At 49.1% G+C, this 24314-nt stretch overlaps 2 pseudogenes; both read right to left on the bottom strand.

The window, feature by feature from the left end:
- Positions 1–1933: 1933 nt before the first annotated feature.
- On the bottom strand, positions 1934–3373 carry LOC146204398 (uncharacterized; annotated as a pseudogene).
- A 3504-nt stretch (positions 3374–6877) lies between these two features.
- Positions 6878–24314, bottom strand: part of LOC146204396 (uncharacterized) — a 41887-nt pseudogene continuing 24450 nt past the window's right edge.

The following is a 24314-nucleotide window of genomic DNA, read 5'->3' as shown; positions in this document are numbered from 1 at the left end:
AGGCCAATATTTTAACATGCGCTGACTGTAGCCTGAAGCCCGTTACGCTCTCATTATTTCGGATAGTCGAGCAAAGAGGCTCAAGGTAGAGTGCAAAGAACAGGGGCGACATGGGACAGCCCTGCCTAACTGACGACCGCACTTGCAGGTTTTCGGTCAGTTCTCCGTTCACTATAATTCTCGTTGTGCAGTTGGCATACGCCATTCTGACGCCGTCTGTTATTAAATCCCCAACATTGGAGTGATCCAATATGGCAAACAGCACATCATGCGACACCCGGTCAAATGCTTTTGCGAGATCCAGTTGGATCATTGCCACACGGTCACCAAGTGCGTCACAACATTCTAATACGTTTCGCGCTACGTGAATGTTCGTGGCGATGCTCCGTCCCTTTATGCCACAAGTCTGATGCGTGCCAACCAGCTTTGTTATCACACATTGCAGTCGTCTTGCCAACACTTTCATAAATATTTTATAATCAACGTTGGTGAGGCTTATCGGGCGATAAGACCCCACCAGCAAACCCTTTTCCGGCTCCTCAGTTTTCGGAATCAGTGTGATATGAGAAGTTCTGAAGGACAGTGGAACACGGTTTTGCTCATAAGCTTCATTGATAACCTTCAGGAGGAGGTGAGCTATCATTGGCTTAAACATTTTATAAAAGGACGCCCCTAATCCGTCAGGGCCCGGTGCTTTACCAGCTGGCAGAGCGTCTATTGCGTCCTCTATTTCTTCGACGCAAATTGGCATTTCTAGTCGCTCCTTTTCTTCATCATCAAGCTTGGGCATTAGAGACAAAAATTCTGCTTCAAAATCCCCTACCATTTTTCGCGGGTGACCAAGTAGGTCTTTGAAATGACTGGCAATTACATGTTTGATAATACTGCCGTCCGACGAAACATCATTCCCACTTCGTATTTTTCGTATTTCCTTACGGCTCGCGTATCGCTTTTCGTCCGATAAAGCACGCTTTGTAGGTGCTTCAGCGGCCCACAGCTTCTCAGACCGTGCGCGAATAACCACCGCTCTGCACTTATCTGTATCTAATCTTTCCAACTGTATCTTGATGCTCCTTAGTTCTTTGGAAAATGTACCTGGTTGAGCGCATTCTATACCAGTAAAGACTTCTAGTTGCTCACACAGGTGTTTTTCGTTTTGTTTCTCTTCATATCGCAGTTTACTACTGTTTTCAATTACCTTCAGTTTTACTGCCTGTTTAAATTCTTCCCAGCCCACGGCAACACTTATCGGCTGCTCTGCAAGCAACGTTTTTAGCTCCCCATCAACGTACTTAACATAACCCTCGTCCTCCAACAATTTCGTGTTGAGTTTCCATAGGTCCCAATTAAAGCTGTTTTTGCTTTGATTTCTGCCGAAGTTTGCAATCACTAGACAGTGATCACTAAAGCACACTGGTCCAACCTCATACGATGTACACAGCGGCACTAATTCAAGCGATACATACAACCGATCAAGTCGTGCGTGGCTACTGCCTTGAAAATGAGTGAATTGCAGTTGAGTAGCATTTGCAAACACACTTCCAACATCTTCCAAGTTGTGACCGTGAATAACTGAATTCCGGATCTCCGCACTTTTATCCTTCACTGTCAAGCATTTTACACGGTCTTCAGCGCGACAATTACAGTTGAAATCCCCCAACAAAGCTATGACCTTTTCACAATCTAGGTACGTCTGGAAACGTTCAAAAAACATTATTCTCTCGGAAGCTATATTAGGTGCATACACACACATAACTCTGAAGTTTACATCGTAATGTGAAAAATCAACAATCAGGAGCCGGCCGCTTTGACACGAAAACAGCGACTGCACATTTATACCAACATTGTTACGTATGAAAAGGGCACAGCCGCCAGAGGAACTAACTGAATGACACACACAAACGTCGAAATGCAGTTGGAAAGCGCACACCATCCGATCTGTCGCTTCTTGGCTATCAATTTTGGTTTCTTGAACAGCTACTACGTGCAGATCGTTCTCAATGAAAAGGCGATTAAGCTGGCACTGTCGCCTTCTTGCTCCGAGGCCCCGTACGTTTATTGTAGCTACACGTAGCGCTTCAGGGAGGTTGATTGCCATGTCGAAGAAAGGAAAGGACCCTATCTCATGGTGTCTACCTAAACGACACACCCCGGAACCCCATGCCACCTCTGTATGGCATGAACTACACAAAACTACGGAGGCGGTTTACCCGCCTGCCGTGTTTCTACAGGAATGTTCTGACGCGGCTTCAAGGTCGAACGCCTCATACCTGATGATTTAGTCGGCGGCTCGTCTCCGCCACTGGCACCAAGTTGGGGCACATTAGGAGCGAGTTGCTCGTGCGGCCGTTTTCCGACCGTTTGGCTGACCGCTGTACCGAGAACGTCCATGGGCTGGGTGTCGCTAACCACAGAGTCAGATAATGTCACAGCCGCACCATTCGGCACGACGGCGACGGCCGATGCGGACTCTGGGGAAGACTTCTCGGGCGTTGCGCCAGCGACAGGTTGACACTCCAGTTGATCCGTCTGTGGGGCGCCCACCGTGGTCTCTTGCAGCGACGATACATTAGCCGCTCTCGATGCCTCCTCCGCGTCGGCTTCATCCATGAGCAGTTCGGCAGCGTCTACGCTGCTCACGGGCCCGACGACGCTGGCGTACGTCCGAGAACACTGGGTCTCGTCATGTCCGAAGCGACGGCAGGAACCGCACCGTGGAATGCGGCAGTCGCGCCGAATGTGGCCCGTGCCTCGACACCGCAGACAGAGGGGAGCCCTGCGCGCAACGACCACAAGGGCTAGCTCTCCAGCGACGTTCACCTGGTGGGGCAGGTCGTCCAGCTTCACGCCGGCATTCAACTTCAACGTCACCAGCCTCGTGGTCGAACCCTTATCCGCCACACCTTGTGCGCGCCACCGCTCCTTAGATATGTCGGTCACTGCTGAACGGCGCGAAAGCGAGCCGCACGTCCTCGTTCGGTACGCTGGGCAGCAGCCAATGTAGCTTCATTCGGATGTCTCGGTTCGCCGGGTTAATCACGAGGCATCGAGCAGATTTCACTTTCAGCTCACCCATTTGCACAATCTTCTTTACGCCCACGTCGTCCTTAAAGGTTACGGCCCAAACGTGGCTCATGCGGTACGCCCCGAGGGCGATAACTTCCGGCAGGAGCGACAGGGGAGCGAGCGCATTCCGGAAATCTTCCACCCGGTATGGGAGGACCCTGATGTCTCCGTGCAAGAAAACAGTGTTTAGAACGAATTGTCCTGTAGGCAAACTAGGCAATACGACCTGGTATTCTTCACCCGATGCAAAAACCCTGTCACCGCGGCTCGACATGGCCGCTGTAGCCGCTCTAACGGAGCTCGTCATAACACGTCCGTCACGCTCGGTGGCCGGAAGTGGAATCCTCCAGGTATCCTAGCCACTAGACGACGCCGGAACGTGGGAGCGGATCGCAAGCGAGGGCACAAGAGAATGCAGATGAGTAACATAGCCAGAAAAAAAAAAAAAGAAGAGGCGCAGGTCTCACCGAGATTTGAACTCGGATCGCTGGATACAGAGTCCAGAGTGCTAACCATTACACCACGACGCCTTTTTTTTTTCTTTATTGCCGGCTGTCATACACATAACCAAGGTTGACACATATTGAACTGAACACTCCAGCTCGTTATGTTCACATAAATATGACACAGATAAAAAAGCCGTTGACCCTATTGGGGTTGACGTTGTCGAGTTAAAATTCTTTCAACTCTACCAATGGTTCAACTTTCACCACCCATGCTGGGACTGCACTCATCGCTTTGTGCATTTCAACAAAGGTGTACATACACTCGCGAAAGTAGAGGCTTGCAGGGCGAGCTTCAGGGTCAACGTGGAAGCCCGCCATTTGGGACCGCCAAAGACTGTGTAATCCTAGCAACATTACGGTGTCTAGGGGTACACCATCTTCATTATCTGTCGGCAGGAACCTGATTCCGTGTGGATCTAAAGGTAATTCTTTTTTAAGTGTTCCTTGTAATACATCCCATATAAACCCCCTCCCAGCAGTGCAGAAAAACATGGTCTATTGTCTCTGGTTGTTTACATATTAGGCATTGTGAACCCCAAGGCAGATAAAAACCCTTGTCTTCGAAAAATGTTTTCACCGATAATGTACCTGTATGTAGGTTAAACAAAAACGTCTTTACCCCCGGAGAAACTGGCATTCTTTTCACGCGTTTTAATACATCTTGACCTAGACTCTCGCTGTACAAGGCTCTGTACATAGGAAGAGGAAAAAGGTTGTCACAAATATCATTGTACAGTTTCTTCTTTTTGACTATACTCAAGTATTCTACCGAAAAACGAGCAGTTAAAATTCGGACACTGCTTACTATTTCTTGAAAAAACTTGGAAATTCGCCCTGGAATACTTCTCGTAGAGACAACAAAATTGGGCACTGCCCGCACGAGCCTTACTTGGCACGCAGTACGTAAGAAAGGGTCTGAGACGTCACGGAGGAAAATAAAACGATTAACCAGTTGGCGTACAAATAGATGAGCAAGCCCAAGTCCACCTTCTCGAACCCGGCGAAACAAGTTATCTCGGCTACACCTTTCCCATTTGGATGCCCAAATAAAAACTGAAAAAACTCGAAGCTTTTGTACTTTTAACCTGGAACAATGAAGTACCTGCATGACATACCACAACTTTGCCACAAAAAACAGATTGCACACAGTGGCACGTGCGAAGATAGATAGCGGCGCCCCTTTCCACTTGTCGACCTTCTCGCTTATTTCTTGAGCTTGGGCACGCCAGAATGAATCACTGTCTTCATAGCATTCCAAAGATACGCCCAAATACTTCACCGGTGTTGTGACCCAGGTTACGTTGGCAAAAACATTGGGTGTCGATGACCACTCCCCATGCCAGAACCCTAAGCACTTTCCCCAGTTTACTGGGCTTCCTGAGATCGCACTGAATTCTTTCACTATCTCAACAGCCTTGAGTACACTTTCTTTGTCCAAGCAGAAAACTGCTACGTCACCTGCGTACGCCAAGAGTTTCACCTCGCACATATGCAGTTAAAAGCCCTGGACAAATTCGCTTCGTATAATAGACAAGCACAAAGTTTCATATAAATACAGAACAGAAGACGGCTGAGGGGGCAGCCATTTATTGGATCGCCCAGTTCCTTGTTGACAATCAATATCGTGGTGCAGTTTCGGCACGCCAGGGCCACGCCCTCTCTGATAACAGAACCTACGTTGATATAGTCCAAAATAGAAAACAAAGCATCATGAGAAACACAATCAAAAGCCTTTTCCAAGTCGAGCTGGAGAACCGCGACCCTAGCGCAAACAGCGTCGCAGCACTCCAGCACGCACCTCGCCTTATGTATATTAGTAGTTACGGACCGTCTTTTGATGCCACAAGTCTGATGGGTGCCGACTATCTCTTGAATTACTGTCTGCAGCCTGGCCGCAAGAACTTTCATTAGAATTTTGTAATCAACATTTGTTAGTGATATGTATGATGTCACAAATCTTAATTTCTCCGTTTCATTAGTTTTAGGTATTAACACAGTGTGTGACGTGGCAAACGAAGGCGGCAACACTTTAAGGTGGAAACCTTCGTTAAAAACTTCTGCCAACAGCGGGGATAGCTCTTCCTTAAATGCTTTGTAGAAAGCTGCGCTCAAACCGTCAGGCCCTGGCGACTTCCCTTGGTTTAGGTTTTCTATTGCTCGTGCTACTGCTTGCTCGGAAATTACCTGCTCTAGTCTTTCTTTATCCGTGCCATGCGATGTCGCCACATTATCTGGCACTGCGGAACCTCCCGTGTTGTCTTGGGTTCCCTTCGCTGCTTCTTCAGCCTCGGCAACGTCCATCACGTCCTCGGGCGTCTCTTCTCTCATAGCTGGTACCGTTGCCGCCGCGTACGTGCGCACACACTGCACTTCCGCGTGTCCGAAGCGTCGGCAGCGAGAGCAACGCGGCACTTTACACTCGCGTCGCACGTGTCCGGAGCCGTGGCAACGTAGACATTGCATAGGCCTTCCGGGCACTACGACGAGGGCCAACTCGCCTGCTACCCTGAGTTGATGGGGAAGGTCATCCAATTTCATCCCTGTCTTCAACTTCAGGAGTACGGACCGTGTTGTGGAGCCTTTTTCGTTTACACCCGAGACGCGCCATCGTTCACGGGTGACTTCGGTTACGTTGCCGAATGGGGCGAAAGCCGTCCGAATATCTTCGTCAGCGACACCGTGGAGCATCCAGTGAGGTCGGAGGCGGACTTGCTGGTCTTGAGGGTCGAAAATAATGCATCGTCGCCCCTTAACGTTAAGCTCTTTCAAAGCACAGATGCGCTTTGTGGCTTCAGCGGTCTTGAAAGTGACAGCCCATACGTGATTTACCTGATACGCCCCCAAGGCGACAACCTCGGCGAGCGCATCGCGGAAATCCTCGACTCGGAAGGGTCTAGCTTTAACATCTCCGTGCAAAAAAAGCGTGTTTAACGCAACACGTCCTGTAGGCAGCTGAGGCAAAACGATCTAATACTCGCTATCAGTACTTGCGTCGGACCTGTTTCCGCGGCCAACCTGGGCCGCTATCGCCGCTCCGGTGGAGCCCATGATCCTGCGTCCGCACCGAACGGTAGCCGGAAGTAGAATGATTACATTACACCACGACGCCGCCATCTTTGCCGGGAATTGAACCCGGGCCTCCAGGGTGAGAGCCATTTATCATAGCCACTAGACCACGCCGGAATTGTTTTTTTTTTACTTTATTGCATGGAAAAACTTTCGTAAAATAAAAGGAAAAACTCCACTCACTTAAACTTGTCCATATCTGCCGTTACTGGGCTGTTTAATACGAGCCCGCGATATCACTAGCCCGACAATGCGCCATCATCAAAACATAAAAATTCTGGGAGGCAAACACATGCATCTAGATACGGCTTCCAGTTTGGAGGTTCTTCGTGTGCAGCATACACACTCCTCTCCAAAGCACACTGCTCCCGAAACACGGATTTGTACGATCTTGGTGGCTCCGCATGCCTGTCCATCATGCGGCTTTTCCAAAGACTGAACAGACCCATCAACACAAACGGATCGTAAGGCACGACAGAGTTTTTGTCAGGAGGCAAAAATCTAATTGACCTTTTTAAGAGTTCTTTGTAGATATATGTCCCAAAAGAACATAGCATCACGGCACAGAATAAAGCAATGATCAATTGTCTCAGACACGTTACAGAGACGACAATTCACCGACCAGGGCACAAACATCTCCTTATCATGAAGAAATGTCTCGACAGGCAACGTCGCTGTGTGTAATTTGAAAAAGAACGGTTTTGCAGCTGCCTGAATGCACATTTGCCTAATACACTTTAAAACAGTGGTGTCCAAAAACTCCAGATAAGGCTGCCGATACAACGGTGTAGGGGACAAAAACTGCGTGAGAACCTGGATCATCTGCTTTCTCGAGACGCTAGACAGGTAATCTACAGAGAAACGCATAGTGAGAAAATTGAAAGTGCCAGCAATCTCCTTAAGGAATCCCCATAAGGGCCCCTCACGAGCCTGCCCAGTCGGAGCAAATAAGTAAGGCAAATGTGAACTAAGACGCCTAATGTGCTCAGCTACAAGAAACATATGGTTTGCCGATTTGAAAAAGAAAAAAACGGGAAACAAGTTGATGCACAAACAAGTGAACAAGGCCCATTCCACCAGACTCTAAGGTAAGGAACAAGTTGTCACGCCGCATGGGCTCCCATTGAGAGCGCCACACAAATGTTGCAAATATTCTGTGTATAACTTGTACCTTCCTTTTCGCACAATACAGGACTTGAAGGACATACGCAAGCTTTGCAAGCAAAATATGTTACAGACCTGTGCCCTAGCAAACACTGAGAGTTTTATACCCATCCAAGCCTGTGTTTGTCGACGAATAGATACGATCTGTGAATCCCTGTAGGCTGCGCTATTGCGAACTTGGTGCAGTGGAACCCTTAGGCACTGAAGATGACTACAGTCCTAACATATGCCTCCAAACTGGCTTGGTATAGTGCCCCAATGTCCCAACCTAAAGCCTTTTGATTTATCTAAATTAAGAGCCGCTACCTGATACGTCGCAGAACTGTTCAGTCAAGTGTAAAGCCTCAAGTACACTCTTTTTGTCGGAACAAAAGAGGGCGATATCGTCAGCGTAGACTAAAATCTTAACTTCACATTGAGCCAGAGAGAAACCACGGAGAGAAAGAACGGAGAGAAGTACTGTTAACTATACTGAGACTTAGGGGTTACATATATAAGGCAAACAACAGTGGAGACAGTGGACATCCTTGACGAACAGATGATTCCAGTGGTATTGGTTTCGTTAGCTCCTGATTAAAAATGAGTCTTGTATACGAGTTCATATAGCACAGCCTTATGTCTTTGAGCTAAACGTTATCAATGTTTGCGTGCTCCAAGACCGCGAACAAGAAATCGTGCCGAACTTAATCAAACGCTTTCGCAGGTCAATTTGAATCAGAGCTACTTGGCCTGTCTCATCTGATACTGTCTCGATTACTGAACGTCCAATATGGATGTGTATTTGAATACTGTGCCCTCTGATACCACATACCTGATGCGAACATATCAAGTCCATAATGACCAGCTGCAGACGACAACAAAGGACCGTGGCAAAATTTTTGTAATCAACATTACAGAGGGAAATTGGACGATATCCTTCAACAGTTATTAACCGATTAGTATCTTTGCTTTTGGGAATTAATATTGTGGGGCCTCAATAGAAAGTGGGAGGCAGAAAGCCCACATCATAAGATGCTTGGAAAACTTGCATCAAAACACACACACACACACACACACACACACACACACACGCACACACACACACACACACACACACACACACACACACACACACACACATATATATATATATATATATATATATATATATATATATATATATATATATATATATATATATATATATATATATATATATATATATATATATATATATATATATATATATATTTATATATATATAGCCGTATAGTTTGCTTCGGAGTAATGGGCCAGCCAGGGAAATTCAAAGAGAGGGTATCACAAAACTATCTTGATTATCTTAGTTTATTTTCTGCTGCTTTTGACGCGCTTAACTCTTCACGAAACAGAACACCTGGACATGGACAAGACGAAGTGTGAATTGGCAACTGTTTATAGAACGACACGTGCCGGAAGGCTAGAAAGATGTGAAAAAAAAAAAAACACCGGAAGCGAAGGATGGTAACCACAGATTACAAAAAAAATCAAAAACAATAAAAAGTCAACAGCAACTACTGATAGGGCAAGCCCATGACCCTAGAAACTAAAGCACCAGCAAATCATCTAAACACATCTCGCTATGATACACCGCTTCACCGGGTACCCTGAGACTGCGGATTAGTGTCACTTCGTCAGCTCAGAGAGACAAGGAGACATTGCTAATGCATGCCTCGGCTCCGACACATCTAATCGTGAAGGCTGCAGTTATCTCTTTTTCTGTCTTGCTTTTTGCATGCGCTATGACAAAAGTGTTTTCAAAAAAAGGCCGACAGTTTTTGGAACGGTTGCAGTATGTTGCCCTCCAACATTTGGTTAAAGCACCTCCCGGTTCGTCCCATTTACTGCATTCCGTACGCCAGTGGTATGTGGTAAAGCAGGTCACACTGGCACTTGCGCTTCTCAGGCTTGATGGTGTACCTTGGCCCACTGCAAGAATCATCTTCGCTGTCCACCATTGCGCAGAACGCTGAAAGCTTCTTTGGCGCTGTAAATACAACAGGGATGTCATGCCTTGCAGTAATTTTCTTAGGTCGTTGGGAAACGTGATGTAAGTACGGGATGACGACTGTCCGCACCTTTTTCTTGGTTTTTCCTTTTTCTTTTTGCTTTTTGCCTGTCACCGCTCCTAGTACCTCCTCAGCGATTGAAGAAATTGAAATAATTCGGAAAAGCTGTGAACGGTCGTCATCCTGTACATTGTTGTGCCGGTGGCGTTATCACACAGTAGCGTCCACCGTCAACAGGGTTGTGCCAAGGAGTTGGTTGCGTAGCGCTCGTCACCCGTTTCGTGAACGAGGGCTGTCAGTTCCCTGGGCGGTAGCGATGAATCCGAGTCGGCGCTGGTAAGAGGAAGAAAAAGCTTTATACACTATTTACAGGCATTTATACAACGAGATCGGCTCTGGGGCCGAAAACTAACATAGCCATGCGCGACTGTTCTCGCGCAGGGACGGCCGAGGAGATTCCACAGCGTCCGCTCTCTCAGGGGGGCGAACTGCTCCCGATGGACGCTAGTGACGAACTCACACTCGGAGTCTCGAACGGAAGCACGTGGGTCTCCGTAACCGAGAAACCGTTGACGCTCAAATGGTCCAATCCGACGGTAGCACTTTCGCAGGGCCAATGGGAGAGCTTGCTGCGCTCTTGCTTCAAATATGCCGCGGGGCGAGAAGGGTCCACCGCCAGGGCCACGGCGCCGAGCTGTCTGGATGCTCAGCTCATGTTCAAACACGTCGCTTCTCTCCCCTTGGCACGGCTCGCCTCCAGTGCACTGGTGCTTTACAGAGAAGTATCCGGATTTTGTGAAGGAGGCGTTCGCTGGAGAAGTTTGGCGTCCGGCGAATTTCTGGGCGGCTTTGGCCGGGCACAACAACATACACCGAGTCTCCCATGGCCGTTAGCTGCCAACTCAGGCCATCTCCTTTCATATGGCAGGGTAATATCAGAATCAGCCTGCCAGGAACGGCCCTTGCATTCAAGTTACTCCTAGGCCATGCATGCACATTCATACGGCTTGGCTAAAGCAAAGCGATGCTTTATATGTCGGGTGGTAGCCTACGCTATGGCATCATACCTTCAGAGGCGAAGCTAAAGTGTCCCCCATCATTTTCGTTTTTATTGCGAAAGCAATACTGCTCGCAGTTTGAGCCTTCAGCGTGGAACGGTGGTGACCACCTTTGACCTTTAGACGACCCCCGTAGACGACCGCAAGCTGGCAGGAGCTGCCAACTAGAGTCTCTCGCTTCACATGGGACGGTTATGTCAGAATCAGTCTGCCAGGACCCTGGCATTCACGTTACTCCTAGAGCTCAATAAGGCACGTTCATGCGGCTTGGTTAAAGTGGGGCTTTATATGTGGGCTGGCAGGAGCTGCCAACTTGGGTCTCTCGTTTCACATGGGACGGTTATGTCAGAATCAGTCTGCCAGGACCCTGGCATTCACGTTACTCCTAGAGCTCAATAAGGCACGTTCATGCGGCTTGGTTAAAGTGGGGCTTTATATGTGGGCTGGCAGGAGCTGCCAACTTGGGTCTCTCGTTTCACATGGGACGCTTATGTTAGAATCAGCCTGCCAGGACCTTGACATTTCATTACACCTCTAGGCCACTAAAGCACATTCATATGGTTTGGTTAAAGCGGGGCTTTATGTGTGATCTGGGGAGGAAGAAGTAAAAGAATAAGAATTAGAAGAATGCTCAGTCACCCGCAGCTATTTCGCTCAATAATCGGTTCAGCAGCGTTGAACTCTTCTAATTTTTCTTTTACTTCACGGGCTTTGTTTGGAGTTCGGAAAATAGATTACGTGAGGTTTCCCCAATCACTAATAATGGAATAAAAGTTTCTGACAGTGATCTCCAACTTCGCAAATCCCCTTTACTGTCTAAAGTAAACATTTAGTAAGTAAGAAAAAATAACTGAATTCATTATATTGTCGCAGAATCCAGTGAAAAGCACCGGCAAGATAAGCAAGGAACCGACTGACGGGCGAGCACCCAGAGCGAAGAAGACGAGCGCGTGCCAGTCTCCCGAGCTCGCCACATGGCGGCGCCAGTAAGATAACATTGCGGCATTGCTCCTCCCGGTGGAAAAGGCATCGTCCCGATGCCGAGTGGCGAGGTCGAGGATACCCGTAGTCGGCGAGGATGCCGCGTTCACATCAAGCAGTTAAAGGAAGCAAAAAAAAAAAAAAGCACATGTAGCTTGACCTAGCGGGAGTAGAAGGGCTTCATCCTGGCGACATGTGCGGCTTCCGATTGTGCTCTCCGTCGGGATGAGCGAACAGTTTCTGGCGGGGTCACTTCGTAGGTGACGTCGCTGAGTTTGCGCTGTACTTCGTACGGGCCGAAGTAGCGGCGCAGAAGCTTCTCGAAGCGACCCCGCTGGCGAACAGGTGCCCACACCAACCTGATCGCCAGGGTTGTAAATTACCTCCCTGTGACGAAGGTTATAACGTCGAGCATCTTTACCTTGCTGTGTCCGGACACTCAGTCTAGCCAGCTGGCGAGCGGCCTCGACATGCTGCGCGAATTGGTCGGCACCGGCAATCGATGGGTGGGCAACATCTGGCAGTAGCATTGCGTCCAGCATGGCGACAGCTTCGCGACCGTACACCAAACGAAACGGTGTGAAGCGGGTCGTTTCCTGGACTGCGGTGTTATACGCAAATGTTGCATACGGTAGTATCTGGTCCCAGTTCGCATGGTCTTCGTCGACGTAGATAGAAAGCATATCGGCGATGGTCTTATTCAGTCGCTCAGTAAGGCCATTCGTCTGAAGGTGGTAAGCTGTTGTTCTGCGATGACAAGTGCCACTGAGCCGCATCACTTCCTGAGTTAGAGCTGAAGTAAATGCCGTGCCTCTGTCAGTTAAAACGATCGCAGGGGCACCGTGACGAAGGACTACATTAAAGATGAAAAAGTTCGCAATATCAGTAGACGTGCCGCTGGGAAGAGCTTACGTCTCACAATAGCAGGTTAGATAATCTGTGGCGACTATAATGTACCGGTTGCCCAATAATGACGCAGGAAATGGCCCGAGCAAGTCCATACCGACTTGGTGAAAAGGTACTCGCGGAGGAACAATAGGCTGCAGCAGACCGGCCAGCTTGACAGGTGGTATCTTCCGACGCTGGCAATGATGGCACGTCCTAAAATAGCGCCGAACAATAGCGGCAAGCTTGGGTCAGTAGCCCTTTCGTCGTACTAGTGCCAAGGTGCGAGAAAAACCGAGATTTCCGGCAGAAAGCTCGTCGTGGCATGAATGCAAAACATCGGTACGGAGCGTCGTTGGGACAACCAGCAGATACTGAATGTCTGTGGAAGCGTAATTTTTCTTGTAGAGGACGCCGTCACGCAAGCAGGACGACGACAGGCCAGGCGTGAACAGGCGAGCCAGCGATGAGGCGGTTCCTTCGAGGTAATCGATGAGGGGCCGCAGTTCGGTGTCGTCTCGCGGCTGTTGAGCGAGATCTGGCGTCGAGAGAGTGCCGTGAAAAACGGAGTCATCTGTTTCAATTGAAGAACACGGGATAGGGTTTCGGGATAGGCAGTCAGCGTCACTGTGTTTCTTGCCGGACTTGTACACAATAGTGACGTCGAAGTCCTGTAAGCGGAGACTCCAGCGGGCTAATTGGCCTGAAGGATTTTTAAGGTTCGCTAACTAACAGAGTGAGTGGTGGTCGCTGACCACTCTAAACGGCCGACCATACAAATAAGGCCGAAATTTTGTTACCGCCCACACAACTGCAAGGCACTCCTTTTCGGTAGTAGAATAATTCGTTTCGGAAGGAGACAGGGTGCGGCTGGAGTAAGCAATCATCCGCTCAGCACCTTCTTGCCACTGAGCGAGAACTGCACCGAGGCCAACGTTACTGGCGTCGGTATGCAATTCTGTGTCGGCCTCCTCGTCGAAGTGGCCAAGTACGGGCGTCGTTTGAAGGCGCTTGCGAAGCTCCTCGAAGGCCCTTTGCTGCTCATCGGCCCAGATGAAAGGCTGGTCGTCCTTTGTTAGACGAGTCAGCGGTTCCGCTATTCGGGAGACGTCGTGCACAAATCTCCTGTAATATGCACAGAGGCCCAAAAACCGACGCACGGAACTTTTATCAGTGGGGGTCGGGAAAGCAGCTACGGCAGCCGTCTTCTCTGGATCAGGGCTAATTCCCTGAGCACTCACGACGTGACCCAGAAACTTGAGCTGCTGGAATGCAAAGTGGCATTTTCCTGGTTTTAGTGAGAGTCCGGCCCCGCGGATGGCATTTAGTACGGCCGTCAATCGTTTGAGGTGCTTCTCGTAGGTCGCAGAGAAAATGACAACGTAGTCAAGGTAGACGAGGCACGTCTGCCATTTCAGGCTGGCTAGTACAGTGTCCATCATTCTTTGAAAGGTTGCGGGAGCGGAACACAAACCGAAGGGAAGCACCTTACATTCGTACAGTTCGTCAGGAGTAATGAATGCGGTCTTCTCTTGATGACGTTCGTCGACTTCGATCTGCCAGTACCCCCTGCGTAGATCGAGCGATGAAAAGTATCGGGCGTGGCGGAGTCAGTCGAACGAGTCGATTCGAGGCAAATAATAAAGTTTTTTTCCTCCTCCTCCTCCTCGAGGCAAAGGGTAGACGTCCTTTCTCGTAACTTTGTTAAGCATCCTATAGTCGACGCAGAATCTGAGTGATCCGTCCTTTTTAGCGACCAGCACAACTGGTGAGGCCCAGGGCTTGTGGATGGCTGGATCACATCATCGCGGAGCATTTCATACACCTGCACCCGAATAGCCTCTCGTTCTTTCGCCGATATTCGGTAGGGGTGCTGGCGGATAGGGCACTCGGCGGGATCAACTATAATTCGATGTTTGGTTACTGACGTCCGTTTCACTTTGGAAGTGACGGCAAAGCAGTCACGGTAATTGTCCAGAATTGCTTGAAGGCGGCGTTTCTGGGTAAGAGACAAAGCAGGATTCACGTCAGTTTGAACAGTATGTCTTCTCGGGAGGGTTCTCGTTGGCCAGCGAAAGGGCGCGATGGGCGGATGGCGCACTGACTTCATCGAAATAAGCGATAGCTGTACCTTGCGGTAAAGGGCGGTATTCGGCACTAAAGTTCGTTAAAAGCAGTTCAGTTCGTTTATTTCTCAAGGCAAAGACCCCTCGAGCGACGCTGACTTGTAGGCTCAACAATATATTCACGTTCGTTTCCACGAGGCCTTGAAAGGCGGGGGGGTTGTCGCACTGCACTGTAACAAACAAGCTGGTGCGTGGATGTAGAGTGACATGGTCGTCGCACACTGGGATAACTGGCCTGCCTGTGGAGTCGTCGCTGTGCTGTGTGTACTCGTAAGAAATTGCGCGGTGAGTGGAAAAAGTCACCATGAGGTCACGGAGGTCGATGATTACGTCGTTTTCTCTAAGAAAATAAGGCCGAGAATCAGGTCCTTGGAGCACTCTGCTAGCACAACGAAGCAACACGAGAAAGTTAAGTGGTGAATATCGACGCGAGCGGCGCACACTCCGAGCGGCGTTACCACAAGCCATCCGGCTGTCCTTATCGGGGCTCCGTGCCAAGGAGTCAGGACTTTTCCAGAATGGTAGCAAGGCAATGACTCATAACGCAAAAATCAGCGCCGGTATCTACAAGGGCAGTCGTGTTGTGGTTATCAACGTCGATCGGTATCTCGGCGGAATGTAGCTAACCGTCGACAAAGTGCGGCGTGTCAGGGATCGTCGGGCTGACGGGTCGTTCGTTGCGTCAAATTTCGGCGTCGAAGGTAAGCTTCTGTGATCGTCGGGAGGTCGTAGGACTCGTTGGTCGTGCGGTTCGTCGATTGGGGGCGTCGGAGGAAAGCTTCGGCGATCGTCGAAAAGTGGTCGGACTGTTGGTCGGAGCGAAGGGTCGGAGGTCGGTCTGTGTGATTGAATCGGTGAGCGGAGGATGTTGTCGTAGTGTTCATCGACGGTGGCCCTACCCCCGAGGGTCGCCGTCTTCAGTTTTCCCGGCGCGGACTTGAGGACGACCTGAAGGAAGAACGGCGACTGGAGGAAAACTGTCTCGGCGATGGTGACCTGGACAGGCGTCGCTGGAGGGACGCAGGGGAGGACGTGGTCGCTGAGGTATATTGGTCGATGTCCCGAGGTCGTTCGCCATAGCGCGGCCGAGGGGCATCAGGGGGAAATCCGCGCAAGCCCATCCGACAATACGGGCAGTGGCGCAGAACGTGACCGGCTTCGCCGCAGTGAAAGCACAAAGGCAGATTGTTCGGCGTGCGCCATGCGTGTGCTTTTGCGAACGGGTGGTCGAAGTTCAGGCACACCAGTCGAAACTGGATATTGGGGTGGAGGACGAGCGGGAGGAGCAGGGTTGCAGGGGGGCCGATAGTTCAGGCGCAGGGGTACGCAACACGTCGCTGTACGTCATAATGTGTGGCGCAGCTAGGCGGCTGGGGTGATGGTACTGATGGCACTGCTTGGCGGAGCTCTTCGCGCACAATATCCGAGATGCCCCCAAGACGTGGGTGTTGCTCGAGAAAGGGCAGCTTTTGCAGCTATTCGCGCACGTAGCTTCGGATAAATTCGCGAAGGGCTTCACTGCCGTTTCCGGCCATTGGCAAGCGGAAGTCTACGAAAGCGATGTTCGCAGAGCGATCAAAACGTACAAATCGCTGATTCAAGGCCCGCTCGATGCTTGTTGCTTCTTTCGCAAAATCAGCCACAGTACGTGGAGGGTCACGTACAATGCCAACGAACAGCTGCTCCCTGGCGCCTTGCATAAGGTGGCGCACCTTCTTTACCTCCGACATGGACGGATCCGCCCGGTTGAAAAGGCGAGTCATTTCTTCTACAAACATGGTGACGCTTTCATTAGGCCGCTGTGCTCGGGACTGTAGAGCGAGTTCGGCCATCTCTTTTCTTGCATCGTTGCCAAATGTTCCGAGCAGCTGCCGCCGGAAATCCTGCCAGGTGATAATGGTAGTCTCATGGTTTTCGAACCACATCTTGGCGGCATCCTCTAGTGCGAAATAAACATTCTGTAATTTCCGCTCCTCGTCCCACGCATTAAACACAGCGACCCGGTCGTAGCTGGTCAGCCAGTCCTCAACGTCTTCAAACTTGTCGCCATGGAACGGCGTGGGCATAAGCGGAGTATGGCAGATCAGCGGCTGGGCACGGTAAGCGGAATGGTCTGGGTTGCCGCTTTAGTAATCGTGGTTCGCGGTGGGGAAACAAGAGGACCACACTCGGGAGCTAAGCCTCTCAAGCGACGGCTCGCCTTGTGCACAGGTGTCGTGTCCACGGGGTGTAGATGGGCGTAGGGGGCAGCCAGAGGCTCTTCGTACATGCGATCTACCCGGAAGCTCCACCAGAAATGTCACAAAAGCCAGTGGAACTGGTTAAGCCGATTTACTGACAACTAAGCAAAAGCACCGGCAAGGCAAGGCACGGAACCGACTGGCGGGCGAGCACAGATAGCGAAGAAGACGAGCGCGTGCCAGTCTCCCGAGCTCGCCACATGGCGGCGCCAGTAAGATAACATTGCGGCAATATGAATTAAGTTGCAATCGACTGGCTTAGAAACTTCGTCTTCCTCGAATATTTAATTTATCCCTTGGCAAAAATAAGCTTTGACACCCGGTAAAATAAGGAGAGCGGAGATTTTGGAGAAATTGAGAGCAACTCTTGATCGCATCAACGTACTTCGCTGGTCGCCTTGGAAAGAATTCCCTCAAAGAAAGCGGCAACGGTTTTACGTGTTGCATACTTAACGAAATTCAGCGACAACCGTAAATCTTGTCAGTTGTTAAAACTTTGGTCCTTATTCCGCTTCCTTAAATAGTCAGTTTACTATTGGAGATGAGTATAGAATTTTTGTATAATCTATTAAATCTTATCAAATTAATTGGGAAAATCACAAGGGAAATATGCTTTACGCAGAAATTTATATTTTAAATTGGCTAAGAGGTCATGTTTTAGCGGATGGCATGAGCCAGGCTGGATCTTAAGTTGACTAACATATGCATTGCGCTTCACGACTATACGCCAGAGAGTGAGTAATTTTTGTTCCTATCAATTTATAACACCTAAATTTCTCCAATTCTATAATGCACACCTACCTTTATCGTTTACTCTGGCTTGATCCTCTTTCAAAACACTTTCGAAAAAAGAAATCTCCCTACACCGCCTATCTCCGCGTCACCGTTGCCAGCGAAGCGCCAGTAGGATGAGACAGGAAGAGGAGGGTGAGATGATCTTCTCGAAACAGCTAAGTTCGAGAGAAAAGTAGCGAAGAAGTTGCGTCTCCAGCATTTAGTGCAGCTAAGCTTTCGCGGCGTCACTGGGTACTCAGCTGAGGAGGAAGCTTGACCAACGGGCAGTTAAGCTTTCGCTCATCCGCATAAACGACAAGACAGCAAGGATGACGAAATGAGGACATAAAGGTGTCTTTACTGACAGCTCGGCGTGAGTGCGTGGCATTTAAAAACGGTGCAGCACGCAAACATTGTTGCAGGACTACAAATACGTAGTCAGATAACCAATTTAACAACCAGTTTCAAGTGGCCTTCACGATGATCACAGTGTGGCCCGCATGCGTAGCACCACTCGCTGAGCGCAAGCGATGGTGCCTGGTACTGATCCATCCCGTTCAGCTGTCCACGCTGAACAGCAGTCTCTTCAGGTGACCCCAAGACGCCATGATGGGGGAATGATCGGCAGATCTTGTCTTCAGAAGGGAAGTCGTGGGGCGGCGCGGGCGACAACTTGTCGCACAGGATGGTCGCGCCCGCCACGATGACTGCGCAGACCATGTGCAGTGATAGCCATCATGACTCGAGTTGCGGGGACGATGACGTGCTCGGCGTCGACTGCAAGTCCGATCAGGTGTTCGCCCTGACCGGTGTGCTCATTTCTGTCATCGGCGATTGCAACATGACATTTATGGCACCTTGTGAAGAAGCCGCCGCTTGATGACAGATCGATATGCTGTTCCAGTAAATGGACGAACTGGATGGCACCCTCCGTTGTGTCGGCTAGAACACCTAGTGGCAGCGTATGGAGATGCTGCCTCACATTCCGGAGGTGAGGACTCTCGTCCTTCAGCTGCGCACAGAACACAAGGGAGATGCTCGAAGGTGACCACGGACTTCGTTCTTGGGACAGGTCCTCCATGGGAGCAAGGGCCCCAGCAAAAGCTGCCAAAGAACCAAGGACACGCATGCTGTGTTCAAAGCTGGTGGTTCCCGCGTCATAGGAACCTGGGAGCTTTATAAAACGTCGGCCTTGTCCTTTTCAAAGACGGCCCGCACCTACGGGTTCTGTTCGCTAGCGAGATGACGCGTCACAAGATGCACTCGCCTGAGTCAAGAACGCGGAGGGCTTTCGGTCAGCTCCTGTTTGGAGTTGAAGTAGGCAGAACGTAGTAAGGTTTTCCAGCAGGGTAACGTTCACTGGATGACTGCAGCGAAAAGCAATTCCAAGGCACGCGTGCCGGGGGGTGCGCGAGATTAGAGCCAGCTTTTTCTTCCTTTTCCTCGTCCGACTCATTGTCTCGTCTTTTTGCGTCTTGTTGTTATTGAGCCCATAGATAATGGCAAATAGCCCGGTGGTGGATTGGCCACACAATAATCCAGCATATATGGGTATTATGCTCTTTGATATGTGATTAAAATATAGACTTCGGTACATATGAATACGCAATGCGATAGAAAAAAATGCCCTAATGATAAAAAAGCGATTAATTTCAACTCAATAAGAAATTGACTGGGAGAAATAGCAGAATCATCACATCAAGTAGGGAATACTCGACCTAGAGTTGGCGTCGAGCAACAAAAAATTAAAAATAAAAAAGGCTACATCCGGGCGCGGAACAAGATCTAACGAGCCGAATTCTTCGCGATCTAAGTCCTCGCTCAGGATCACTATAAAAATGGCGCTGCCAAACGAGCCACAAAAATATGTTTCCAATTTCTTCTCGATGCTCAATAAAATATCATTCGTGATGTGCACGTAAAATACGCTGTATTTTAATTTGTCATTTCAAATAACGGTGTTCCAAAATGCAGATACGTGGCACCAAACACTTCACTATCAAGAAAAAGAAGGGTACATCAGCAAAATGGCAAGCGTTAAGAGTTCATAGCAAGAAGCGACTGGATGAGCCGTTTACCCAGGGCTCAGAGCTTCTTTTTTCGTGCTCTGCAATGTCCTTAAAACCCCCTATGTCCAGCCCCCCCTCTGAAGATGCTGACCAACCAGTTCCAGGGCACGCCCCTCAGATATCGGCATCCAATCGAACACATCACTGCACTGATGGTCTGAGGCACTGACTGGTCCGGCATTAATTCGTTGGGCGTGATCACTTGTTGGCGGGAAAAGCTTGGGAACGACGAGGAGAGGAGGTACATTTCTATTCTTCAGCAAAGAAACGATAGGCTGGTTCCGGCAAGTGGATTTCCTTCTCAGAAACCCAAGCACGTGCGCGCCACATACTGCTCCCAGCATTGTCCCTTTTCGACAATTGCAAATCTTTCCTGCATTCCCGGGAAATCATTTAATGGCCGTATGCGTGATGCTCCTTTCTTGTCCTGCACGTCAGCGGACGTGTCACTCTGTCGTCTCCTTTGGACAGTAGGCATTCCTCACTGGACGATAGGGCTTCTCGACGGGAAGGGTGAACAATTGAACCAAAGCACTTCCGGCTATTTCCCGCAGGGGGACATTTGTTTGTGTTTTTCTAGACGTTCTCTTGACAGGGTCAATTTGGCATTTGCAGGGTGTCCACAAAGCAAAACAGGCTTACACAAAAGGATTCCTGGAAACAGGCTCACTTAGCGTCCTTGTACCAACCGCACATATCCACAGCACTTATCCATGCCCACAGGCGAACAATAGAGTGCGCAAGTGCGGATGATGCACGGTTAACAGCCTCCTCCCCCGCCAGAAGAGTCACGGAGGGCAGCAGTTGAAGCTCGCTGTTGCTTGTCGCGTTGTCTTGATTGTCGTAGGCCAAATTGCTCGAGCTGTCTGAAACTCAACCACATGTCCAAGCAAGCACTCGGCTCCCGTCTGAAGAAACCAGGTTAAAAGAAAACTGCCATTGTTGTTCGAGAAAAGCCCACTCTCAAGACGTTCAGGACCCACGTATGCCTCGAAAACCAAACGTGCTGCTTTACATAGTCACATATATTCAAGCGCACGAAAAAAAAAAAGTGAACCTGAGTATCAATTTGGATACATGGCTGCGCGCATCCTCTGCAGGGAGCTGCTCGCAAAAGGGCAGCGGAGTCGCACGTGTGCGGGCTGGCTCCTCTTTGGCCTCGATCGTCGCCGGCGACAGCCGCTCTCTGGAACACCTGCCGGCCCTTCGCACCGCTGTTGTCGGTTCGACGTGAAGGGCCTCACCAGCGGCACAATAGGGGCACGTCGCAAGAACGGGCGGAACGCGAAGATACGCTTTTTTTTTTCGTTGGAGCCGAAATCTGCAAATAACTAAAGGCGATTAGAACTCGGGCACTCAATTTGCTCTATTGATCACGAGACATTCATTTGTTCCTCACGGACGACCGCGCGTGGAACGCTAGAGTGCTAAGATCATGCTTTCATGTTTTTTTGTTATACAGCTGCGGCTGCCTGAAATGGCGTTTCCCGTCGAGCAATTCAACCCTCGGGCGACTCCCTTTCCCCGCAGTTCGGCAGAGCCTTTTTGCCCGTCATCCAGTCGCAAGTTACACTGCCTGTATGATGATTTGGTCTGGTTCGGCTTGGTTTGGTTGATAGAGTTTAACGTCCGAAAGCAACCCAGACTATGAGGTACGCCGCAGTAGAGGGCTCCGGAAATTTTGACCACAGTACGCAAGCGCCTGCCTTGCTTTTCGCCTCCATCGAAAAGTGGTCGCCACGGCTGGGATCGAACTCGCGTTCATGAGATCAGCAGTCGAGGGCCCTAAACAGTGAGCCACAGCAGCGGGCGGAATCGGTCGGACTGGGTCACTGCTGCGACTATTGATTGGAGCCCGTTAGGGACAAGTCTCACTTGCCAACCACAATACACGTGTAGATGCGTTGAGCGGCACAAGCGATGGACAAGGCATACGGAATCGGGCACAAACGCACAGTTCTTGCGTATCGGTAGCCCTATACCTTGAAAGATTGATTTATTTGTGGGGTTTAACGTCCCAAAGCGACTCAGGCTATGAGAGACGCCGTAGTGGAGGACTTCTAAAATTTCGACCAGCGGGGGTTCTTTAACGTGCACTGACATCGCACAGCACACGGGCGGCTTGCTTTTCGCCTCCATCGAAAAGCGGCTGCCGAGGCCGGGATTCGTACCTTGAAAGATTCCTGCGAACTGCAAAGTCATGGCTGGCAACTCAGAAATGAATGCACCGCGGCTAATTATCTTGAAGAACCGCGCTAAACCTTTACGAACAACAAAAAAAGAAAGAAGACATAATACAGCGCGAACTGACAAATGATTTTGAATGGAGCACGATTCCTTTGATAAAGGGTTACACGAGTGCCACCTATGGATCAAAGAGTCAAAAGGATAAAACAAAAATATAAAAACTTAAATGGAAAAACTACACTAGCAGATCTATACAACGGAACAAACTCATTTCGACGGTCTAAGCAATTCTAAGCAAACAAAAGACACGCTAACAACTGTCTATCAGTAACCTATGGAAGTTGGACTGACATTGTAACCGCTGCAAAAACCCACGCCAATGTTTGACAGAACTATCTGTTTTATCTCATTCAAACAGTGAAAGGTAGAAAGAAATAATCTGTCTTCGAAATCAAATCTGCAGCAAGGGCTGACATATGCGTCAGCAGCGTGTCGTAGTCGCTGTCAGCAAGAGAGGTGGAATTGCTTAGACTGTCGAGATGAGTTTGTTCCTTGAGGAGACATTCTTGCATCGTCTTTTTTTTTCATTTTTTTTTCCTTTGTTCTTTTGACCCTATGACCCGTGACCCCCGTTTATAAAAGGAATCAAGCTACATTAAAAATCAGTTTTAGTTCGCGCTGTGTGTCGTGCATTCGTTGTTCTGTCGTTTGTGAAGGTTTTATTGCGGTTTTACATGATGTGTAATCAACTAAGCCCAATTATAGCTCATTTAGCCCCTAATTAATTGCTAGTCATTTTCTACCGCCAGTTTCAATTAAAACCAATGAGTGGCTGCTACATGACGTCACCTTTAACCCGTCGCGGCGTCAGTAATCAAGCCAGTTCGGAAATAATATTTGACATAAATATGCTCCGTTAATACATTAACGTAAAAACAAAAATCCTTAATTTGACTTCCAGAAGGTAATATATATATTTATATATATATATATTACCTTTCAAGATTCTGTAAAGAATGACAATGGATGTTCAGAGTTCAGTAATGTTCCCACCCTTTCTATATATATATATAGAAAGGGTGGGAACATTACTGAACTCTTCAATTCCTCAGGAAGTATGAGGTAAAAGCAGAATCATCCATTGTCATTCTTTACAGAATCTTGAAAGGATGAGCGATAACAAACGCAGAAAAAAGTGATAGCTGAAGGAAGAAACATTAACAATTATTTTCCACATTCGCCAATATTTCGCTGGAGCAGATAAGCATCATCTTTGATAGGGAATGGACAGCCCAAGAAAAAAAGGAAAACGAAATTGTCCTATCCGCACCGCCTATGCCGCAACGGGCTTATGCCAGTTTGAGATAAATACAGGCAACCCAATAAAAAAAGTTACGCCGTTTGAGATGCAAGCTTGCCGTTGCGCTCACAATTTTGAACGACAGAGAGAGAGAGAGAGAGAGAGAAAAAAACGGCCTCTTCTAGATTTTTAAAGTATTTTATAATTCTTCATGGCAAGACAAGTGACGACCCGAGGTTTACGGTCAGAATTATAGCTAAAGGTTTAACCCTGCTAAACCTAATAACCAAAGCGAAAGCGGCGGCACATTTCGCTCGACCCGCCTCTTTTCGTCTCTGTGCGGCAGCCTCTCGGCTAGCTAAATCCACTGGATGATCGGATTCGGACCGTCGTCTTCGCAACCTCAGAGACGGAGACAGTTCAAAAGGCGTCTCCTCTGGATCACCCATGACGACAGAGCTGTTGCGATCCGCTGGCCCCGACTAACAGGCAGCGGAGGTTATCTAGACAGAGCGAGCGCCCATGGATGTCACGTGACTAGACAGAGGCGAGCACGCAGTTACCTCGGACGCGGTTGAGTGACGTCATAGCTACCAAGTAATACCCCAGTCACACGGGCAAGTTTAGTGACACTTTCACGAAGTGCACATACAGAGGAAGAGTGACACTTTCGGTGATCGCTGCCACACGGCAAAATCAAGTGTCATTTTGAAATGACGGTAGTGTCGAAGCGGATGCTGCAGCCTTATGCGGAAATTAATTAGTTTTCACAAAAATACCTTAAAATTCAATTTTATTGCAAGCACAATTACCCCAAGCAAATGTTCAGTTTATTTGTGCATTGCAGTACATGCATGCATGGTTT

This window comes from Amblyomma maculatum, chromosome 1 (genome assembly GCF_055883805.1).
Source record: "Amblyomma maculatum isolate TAMU_Amacu chromosome 1, ASM5588380v1, whole genome shotgun sequence".
Taxonomy (NCBI): domain Eukaryota; kingdom Metazoa; phylum Arthropoda; class Arachnida; order Ixodida; family Ixodidae; genus Amblyomma; species Amblyomma maculatum.
Note: the sequence above shows the minus strand (reverse complement) of the source record. Positions and strands in the feature narration are given on the sequence as shown.